This window comes from Amphiprion ocellaris, chromosome 15 (genome assembly GCF_022539595.1).
Source record: "Amphiprion ocellaris isolate individual 3 ecotype Okinawa chromosome 15, ASM2253959v1, whole genome shotgun sequence".
NCBI classification, from domain to species: domain Eukaryota; kingdom Metazoa; phylum Chordata; class Actinopteri; family Pomacentridae; genus Amphiprion; species Amphiprion ocellaris.
Window position 1 is genome coordinate 11,841,334 of NC_072780.1, and position 8,613 is coordinate 11,849,946.

The 8,613-nt window shown below is 43.0% G+C and overlaps 1 protein-coding gene across 1 annotated transcript in view; it reads right to left on the reverse strand.

Moving 5' to 3' along the window:
* calcr (calcitonin receptor) overlaps nt 1-8,613 on the reverse strand; it is a 64,159-nt gene extending 55,546 nt beyond the window's left edge. The window contains exon 1 of the mRNA XM_035951514.2: nt 8,094-8,613. The gene's annotated coding sequence lies outside the window, so the exon portion shown is untranslated. The remainder of the gene's footprint in view (nt 1-8,093) is intronic.

An 8,613-nucleotide genomic window follows, 5' to 3' on the forward strand; every position in this document is an offset into this window, starting at 1 on the left:
CACTGAGACAATCTGGCAGAAAAAGAAAGGCGAGAAATGAAGGCAGCTGGCATCAGTGTACACACAAATATGTGGGCGCATAGCAAACTACACAAGCTACAAATACTTATTTTAGATGTTATTTTTCACCCAATTCTGTTCAAGTACTGGAAGAAAAGTTGAGGTGTTATTTTTTTTACTGTGAATGAGTTAAAATCGATGTAGAGGAGGTTATTAGAGGCAGTATTTTCCTCACATAATAAACATATCAACAGCTGAACATAGATTTATAAACAGGCATTTACTGATAATCTTAAAGCTTCATAACTGTATACAGTTCAGATCCCATTAGGAGATGACTTTTGTCCTACATTGCTAACTCCCACTTGCATCAGTGTGCAATAGGAGAGGAAGCACGCCGCAGCTGAGGGCTATGGGAAAGTAATTAAAGAACTATGTTGCCGCTGGACTTCAGCTGAAAGGCATTCACTACGATTCCCTTCTGGGCAAAGTGTTCCTAGTATGCTCTGTTGGGTCAGGGAGTGAACTGTGTCGGGGTGCTACTAGCTGTAAACAGACGGAAACAGGGAGGGATGGGTGCCATTATCACAAGTCGGGAGCAGGATAAAGCTCTCAAACGATCCTTTAATTTTATGACCTGAGGATAAAAATGTGAAGGATAGAAGGAAAATGGGCAAACATTACAATACAAATTCAATTAATATTAGGAGCAATAAGAGACCAATTGAGAGAGCCGAGACAATCGAAAGCAGCCAATAACAAGGGAGACAAAGAGTAAAGCAGTGAGTGTGACCAGAGAGGCGATGAAGAACAGGCTGATTATGCAGCAAATCACTTTCTCTTTGCACAACAAGCCCCTGAAGCCTCATCCTGAAGCCCTCTTAGATACTTAGAGAGAGCCGGCCCGGACCATTTCTACTGCTCTGGCTCACTGTGGGCACCAAGGGTTCTTTATGGCAAAAATGTCTGAGTCTTATCTGTCAGACTGGAGTTTCTGGACGTCAGGTCTGTCACATTTGCAACATTTAAAATGACTCCAGTAAAGGAGATCAAGAAGATGGAGAGGACGCCAGCGTGTTCTAGTAATCAAGATCATCGACATCACTGCTGAGGCTGAGAAAAAAGGCAGCGCTTGAAGTTTTGCCGGTATTATGCGGCGAGTGTGTTTGTGCAAGTACCTCTCGAGTGATGACAAATGGCACGGAAATAAACGGTAACAACTTTCTGCTTTTAAACAGCGTCAAGGTTGCATTCAGCTTGAAATGGGCACCACCAGACTTGCTGAGAAAATTACGGAACACGCGAACCGCCTGACAAAAGGAACGTGTCAGAAAAAGGAAAAAATCATCAGCGACGATCTCCAAACACTGCAGGACGGTTTTCCCTTGGTGCCACCAATCAGTCAGAGAAGCCTTAATAGGAGGTGATTACATCTAGTAATACAGCGGACCCTGTGAATCGCAGAGACTGAGCCAAAACATGGATGAAAAAGAACGGAACAAAGCAAAGGAAAATCACTGAACGGTCTGGTAGTTGAGGGATATTGTAATAAGTCAGAATTACCAGTGGCTCACAGGGTATGCAGACCTGAGCTTGGAGGGGAAAAATAAGCTGCATTAATTACTGCCAGCCTCACTGGGCTTCACTTTCAGGCCCCCTAAGAGTGAGACTTCCATGTTGAACAGCAGGGGTCTTTCTACAGGGGGCTAATGTGTCACTAATGCACTTTTAGAAGTATTTCTTTATTCTTCAAATGATTTCCGGATCGTGCATTGTCTTTACTTCAAAAGGACTGGATCTTTTTCATTGTCAAAAGTTTTCATTAAGTTGTACCCCCAGGATTTCTCTCTGCTAATATGTGCGCCTTATCCACTAGCTGCCCACTTTGTCACTTGCAAAAAACTAGCACATAATGTCAGTGTCTACCCTTTAGTGTTGGTTTCTAATGCACAGACTGATGGAATCCCTGAATGTGAGAAATAGATGCCACAAATTCATTGCCAAATGTTCCCTGCTGGTGTCAACACCGTCGTTTCTTTTGACATAATGAGAAGTTTGCATGTGCTTAATGTTGTGGAAGGAGGTGCATTTAAACCAAAACTGTGACTTTTTCCTAATCATAACCAAGGCTAGGTAGATTTGGTGACTAAACTTAACCAAACAGCAAGTGAGAGTGAGGCTTAAGTCAGAAAATTATTTGATAGTAAGTGAAAAAATAATGGTCCAACATGGGACTACATCTATCAACATTAACCACTGACTCCAAAGGACATCTTGTCCGTATCTCTCTGATGCCAACATCCGTCCGTTATCTATACACCACTTAATCCTCATTAGGGTTGAAGGCTGGGGACACCCTGGACAGGTCACCACTCTATCACAGGGCTACTTATAGAGACAAACGGTCACACTCGCATTCAGACCTACAGACAATTCAGAACTACCAATTAACCTGAGCATGTTTGTGGACTGTGGGAGGAAGCCAGAGTACCTGGAGAAAATCCACGCATGGGGATCTTCAAGCTGCAAGGCGACAGCGCTAACCACCGAGCTACAGTGCAGTCCCTGATGCCAACAGTTTTGCCAGAACATTGGAAATGAGAATGGGTTAATCTAAAAGCAACTACATCTGCCTACTAGCACCTCTAAACCCAAATAATACGTCATACCTTGTTTGTTTTAACCTGTGCAAAACCCAGAGCCTATAAATGACGTGGTTGCCAGGAAGTGACAGTTATAGACCAAGAAATAGGCCCTCTAAAAGTGACACAACAATCTAGAGGTTACCTTTATGCAGAACATGATTCCAGTCTTTATACTGATCTCAGCTACAGTTCCCATCCTCCACGTAGAAACTAATTATATGAATTGTTTACATATATATGGTATCAATCATTTCTAACTACCATGTAGCAAGAAAACAAATAGACGTACTTTCCAAATGTCAAACCATTATTTTCTTGCCTGTTTCATGTTTTCCTGAGTGTCTATAGTGCAGCTTCTCATTAATAAACAGATTGCTATCTAAGGCAGCTTTATTCGACAGACTGCAGGCAGGTATGCAGACAGATACGTCAGTGCTGTGTGAGAACAACAAATTTGATGATGATTGGGGCCAGAAATATTCAACTGTGTCTCTCTCTAAATGTCAGCGTTTATGAAAAAAAAAGGGCACAAACATATCTGAAGTGAAAATCTAGACACCTGGCTGGTAAACAGGAAGGAAGATGTGCAGTGAAGAAACAGAAGGAGACGCTATCTTTCTTTAATTGAGATTCATCATGGTAAGATGAATTCTCCTCCCTGGATTTTTCCCCCTCTAAAATTTAGCAACTCTGAAAAATGAAAGTCTGTTTTATCTCTTGAAAAGGATCTTTCCAAGACAAGGCAACAGTTCCCCCGCATGTGTCAGGAACCCCCCGAGTTATGTGCACTCGTAGGCTGCACGTCTCCCCAAGCGATAGAAAAGCTATACGAGGCTGACAGTAAGGCACAAAATATCCTCAGTTTTCCGACTGAACACTGGTGTGAGAAGGTGAAAAGATTTAGAGAATAAAAAGGGAGAGGTCAGAGGGAATTAGAGAGTTGGGCCAAAGACAGGGGAGACTAAGAATGCAATTAACTGTGAAGGACAGAGACTAAAAGGACAGAGCAGCAACAGAGAACACAAGGTGGACAGAGACAAACAAAATGAAATCAAATAAGACGAGGCAGACCGAGTGTCAGTGTGTTCTCTGGTAAAAACACAAAGAGGAACAGAAGAACAAACAAATGAAATAGAAGTCAGAACTGAGGATGCTGTCATAAAATGAGATAGTTCAAAAGTACACATAGAGGAAAAAAAATCCAGGTACATAAATAGAGGAGAGAAATGAAGTTATTATAGGGAATAAAAGTAATTCAGCGCATGAACAGCAAATATCAATGAGATAAGGTGTCTTTTTTTTTGTTGTGCAGACAGCAGGAAACAGAAGCGTATGGACATTAGTATGCTAATTAGATCCTTTATAGAGACGTGTTTATTCCATTTACTGTCAAAGTCATCCACAGGGATAGAAAGGGGTCTGCACAATTTCCCTGTAAAAGGCTTAATCACGGAATTTTAGTTTTACAATGCACAGTGTACAGATGTTTTTATCAGAATGGCTGCAGCTTTCACATTGAATCAAGGCTTTGTGTCTAGTCAATAATAGCAATGTTTCATATGAGAACATTTAGCAAAGTAATTGTAAACTGTTGCATGCAAGCAGTACTTGTTCAGAACAGCATAAACAGAAGATCTGGGATATTTAACAGCTTTCTTGGTGGAAATTTGGAACCCATTCTGGAGCATTGAATTTGCGATAAAAGGCCAATTTAACAGCCGACAGCAGGCTTTAATTGGCCTTCAGTAGCTTCTTGATAATGAGCTACTTTACCATCTAAAACAGCTGTCTTTAGGTTATAATGAGCGCAGCAAAGAATTTTCTTTGATTGTGACAAATTGCTTTTTCGACTTCAAAACCCGTAAAGTGATATTTTTTCACCTTAAGGTAAACTTGTGTGGTGAAAACTGCAGAAATAATTGAGAGGTGATGTGGAGCAGCACGGCCCTTGGCTTTTTTTCACAGATCTCCATGATTTCCGATCGGGAACATGCAATCAATTCAGGCGGTAACGCAGCACGTTTCAGCACCAGCTGTGCATCTGTAGCATCTTGAGTAGTGGTGCTGCAAATTGAATTCAGGTATTACAGGAAAGGGAAGATATCACAGGCCAGCAGAGACAGACAGACATTTCTATGAATGTCAGTAATGGATCTGTCCACATCTCTGTTTTATTCACAAACACACACTCACCACTCATGCCGTCTCTGATGCGCAGGCTTCTGTTTGCTAAGCCATCAGCTATTCGCTCTATTCTAGCACCACCTATTGATGCTTCAGCTGCTCAACATATCAAGTGTTGGAGATGCTCATAGGAGATCCATCACTGCATAAAATGCACAGTTCCACTTAAAATAAGCTGCAATAAAGTCCTGTTCTCTCATTAATGTCACCTCTTTCCCGGGGTTTCAGTGAGTTCAGTCTCAAATCGCATGCAAATGTCACTAAAACTGCTCATCCAGCCACCTGCACTGGGTAAACAGCTTAACGGAGTGGAGATAACTGAAACAGATGACTGTGAAATTAAATTTTACGACGGCAGATCCTCTTGTCTTCGTGGAAAATCACGAACAAGAGCATTTGCCTGCATAAAGTTAATATCTGACTCACACAGAGAGCAGAGGAAGATGAAAGATGGGCAGAGTCGGCTGCAGCTGTGTGTATCCTAGAACCAGTCCAGCTGTCTCAATAGTTTCGGTTAAACTTTAGTGTATCTTGCTACTCTATAAATGTCTTCACGATTTTACACAGATCCGGCCACAACCATGCGCTGCTGAATGATACATCCCTTGTAGCATGAAATGAAGAAGCAAAGCCTGGCTTTTGATTCTGACGACGCAGTCGCACTTGTTATGTAATCGGAAAGGTTAAACCACACCCTTGGATGTGTCTAAGCGTGATGTATGGCTCACTATCTTCAGAACTCTAAACCCTAATGGGTGACATTTCAGCATTTGTCCCAATTATAGAGTTTCTCAGAACATGGAGCCCGGCTATTACTGGTTTGCAAAACAGCAAATGTAATTAATTGCCTGACAGCATAATTGTCCTCATCATCCAACAGGCTTAAGCATGCGGTCAGAGGAGAAGATTTTTTCCACACTGACAACGCTGGAGTCAAATCTTGTTAATTTATATGATTCGTGATTCCTCCTGATGTGTTTTGCCAAGAGATCATTCAGCAGCCGCAGCAAACGTCACTCTTAGGCTTGAGGAGTAAATTGAGCATTGTCTTGTTCATGATCGTGCCGATTACAGTGCTCAGAAGGAGAGAAGGGGTGACTTTTGGGGTCATTGCATGTACCTATGAATAAAACATGGAGCATTAGCTTGATTAATGTCAAGGAATAACAACAGGCAGTTGATAGTCTGCTGACCTTCGCAGAGTGATGGGTCTCAATTACATGACTGTGTTTGTGCGAGAGACAGAGACAGGAAAAGGAGACGGAGGCAGTATTCACAGCTGTGTATTTGCATTTGTGCGGTGTGTGAACGTGTTTTCCCACAGAATCACTGGCAAGTGCCAAAAAATAAGACACAAAAAGCACGAAAAAGCTGTAGAACCTTGCACATTCCCCATCCATCCATTTTTTACATTTGGCCACAAAGCTCTGAAAGGAATCAAACACACAGTGAACACTTTTTTTTTTAAAATTTGAGGCACAATGTCCCTCCAAAGGCCCATCCTCCCCTTTTCATCTTCTCATGCAAACCTCTCTCGCTCGCTTTCAGACCTTCCATCCCGTCAAACGAGGAGCAAATTTGTCGCTTGCTTGCTCACACGCCTGCCCCTCTGACCACACAGACGGGCTGACCGACAGACATGCAGCGTGTGGGATGATGAATGACGAACTTATCTTGGAGACCCAGAAAGCAGCCAGACGCGCTGCCAGCCCAGCCCAATTCACTGCAGGGCACTGAACATATCTGAGCCCTGCCTGTCTGCACGTATCTCCTCACTGCCGCCTCTCTCATTCTCTGCTGTTTCCTCTCTCTCTCTTTCTTTGACAACCTGACTGTGTGTGTTTGTTGCTATTCTTGTCTTCCTCGGCGTTGCGCAGCATATGTGTATCAGTGTTCTGTATGTGCTGAGGAGCCCCTGGTTGCTTCCAGTCATATCAGCTCACTGAAGCCACTTCACTCACCCCCTGCATCTAATAAAACCCCGCATGACACAAGCTATTACTCTGAACACGGTTATGTAAACACAAAGGAATCCCCAAAAGAAGAATCCCAGCATAGCTGCAGACATCTTCGCGGCAGCCACTTCAGTTTCTGCCACTGCTGAAGAGACTGAAGTGAGGCAGGCAGCCTTCGGCAAGGATTTTGGCTGATTTTGTTTCCGGCTTGTGGGCCGGTGGGTCCATGAAGGAATGCCTATTTTCCCTCTCCATGACTTTGCTAATACAATCAATATGAGGGTACATGCTGTCAAAAAATCTCACGGAGCGCAGAAGAAGGAAGTCTTGGGCGGATTTGGCTCATGAAAATCGAATTTATACAAAGTCAGCAGTCCTCTCTGAGAGCAAAGAAGCAAAAAGGCAGCTTTAGTCTCCACATAGACACTGTGTTCCTTTAGTACGGTCAGTACAGCAAGTGAGTAAAGACTGCATGCATTGACCTTTTTGTGGTGTGTTTACTGCTGGAAACATAATAGACACCTCTCCATTTTTGTTCTGCTAATTTCTCTAAAGAAAAGCAGCAGCCTGGATTGATACAAACCGAGTCCTGCACATTTATGGATGTGTAAGTCGTGAATGTGAGCATGACGTAAAGGATTTAACTGAAAACACTTCTTCACATCTCTCTGACTGCAAAGAGGGGGACACATTTAGAGGGGCTATGGAGCTGGATTCATTGTGCAAATTGTAATCCACTATTGAAAATCCCTCTATTAATTTGCAGTTTCCAATAGCATCAGATCTACAGAGGTTGGCTGTATTATTTATTACAATGAATGTATATTAAACACTCAGTGGATCAGGATTCATTGAGTAGAAGCCCAAAAAAACATTGGGAAGGATTTTCTCTGTGGCTATATTGCATGAACTGCAATATCATATCATATATGTGGAGTCTTTTCAGCCTTTTATTGAGCTTTTTGACTATTTAGAACAACATAAATGTGAGTCACATGCTGTATTTAACCTTTTCTAGCATGTCTCAAGCTAATGTGATTTTCTGTTGTTAGATTTAAAGGTTTCTCCATATGCAACAGCATTTGAACACACCAGTTCATGTTGCATCAACAGCCACAGTCACCCAATGCAAATCCCAGAGATTTCTCCATCAGTGCCAAAAAAATAAGACTTGAAATGAGGCAAAAAGGAGGGGGTTTAAACCGGCTGGCAAAATCCAAATCTTCTCCCATTACATCACCAATCTTTACACTTTGTCCCTGCTGCAACTTAAAGGAAAAAGTTCTAGAATAAAAGCTTCTTGACTTACCTTACTTGCACAGATTTCAGAGACTGCAGCCCCAGTGAAAGAATCAAGATGCTGAGGAGGATCAGAGTCGTCTTCCCTCAGAGAAGTCCTTCCACAGAGACCCACTCCCAGCTGCTGCGCTCCTATTTAACGCAGTGCTAATAAATAAAAACTTTTCTTTTTTTCCACGGAGATAAAAACGCACAATAAAAATCAATCAAACGCTTCTACCGCCGCGGCTTTGCCCAGGTGTCTGCCGTTTTTTGTTTTTTAATTATTGTAGGATGGGTTAATGACCGGCTGTGCGCGCAGGAGAGGAGCGCGGAGGGCAGGGCGCCGCTCGGTAGCCGTTATGAGCGGTGACGGTTGACTGGCCGGTAATCCAACAGCCTCCCGTTTACTCGGACGAGCGTGTGGTTTGCCGGAGCTCCTCCTCGCCTCACCTCCGTATCCGCGTTTAAAACGCACACGGCGAGGAGAGGCTCCTCATGGCGTGTGTGCGCTCTGGTTGGACACTCCTCTGGACAGCCGTATTACACCA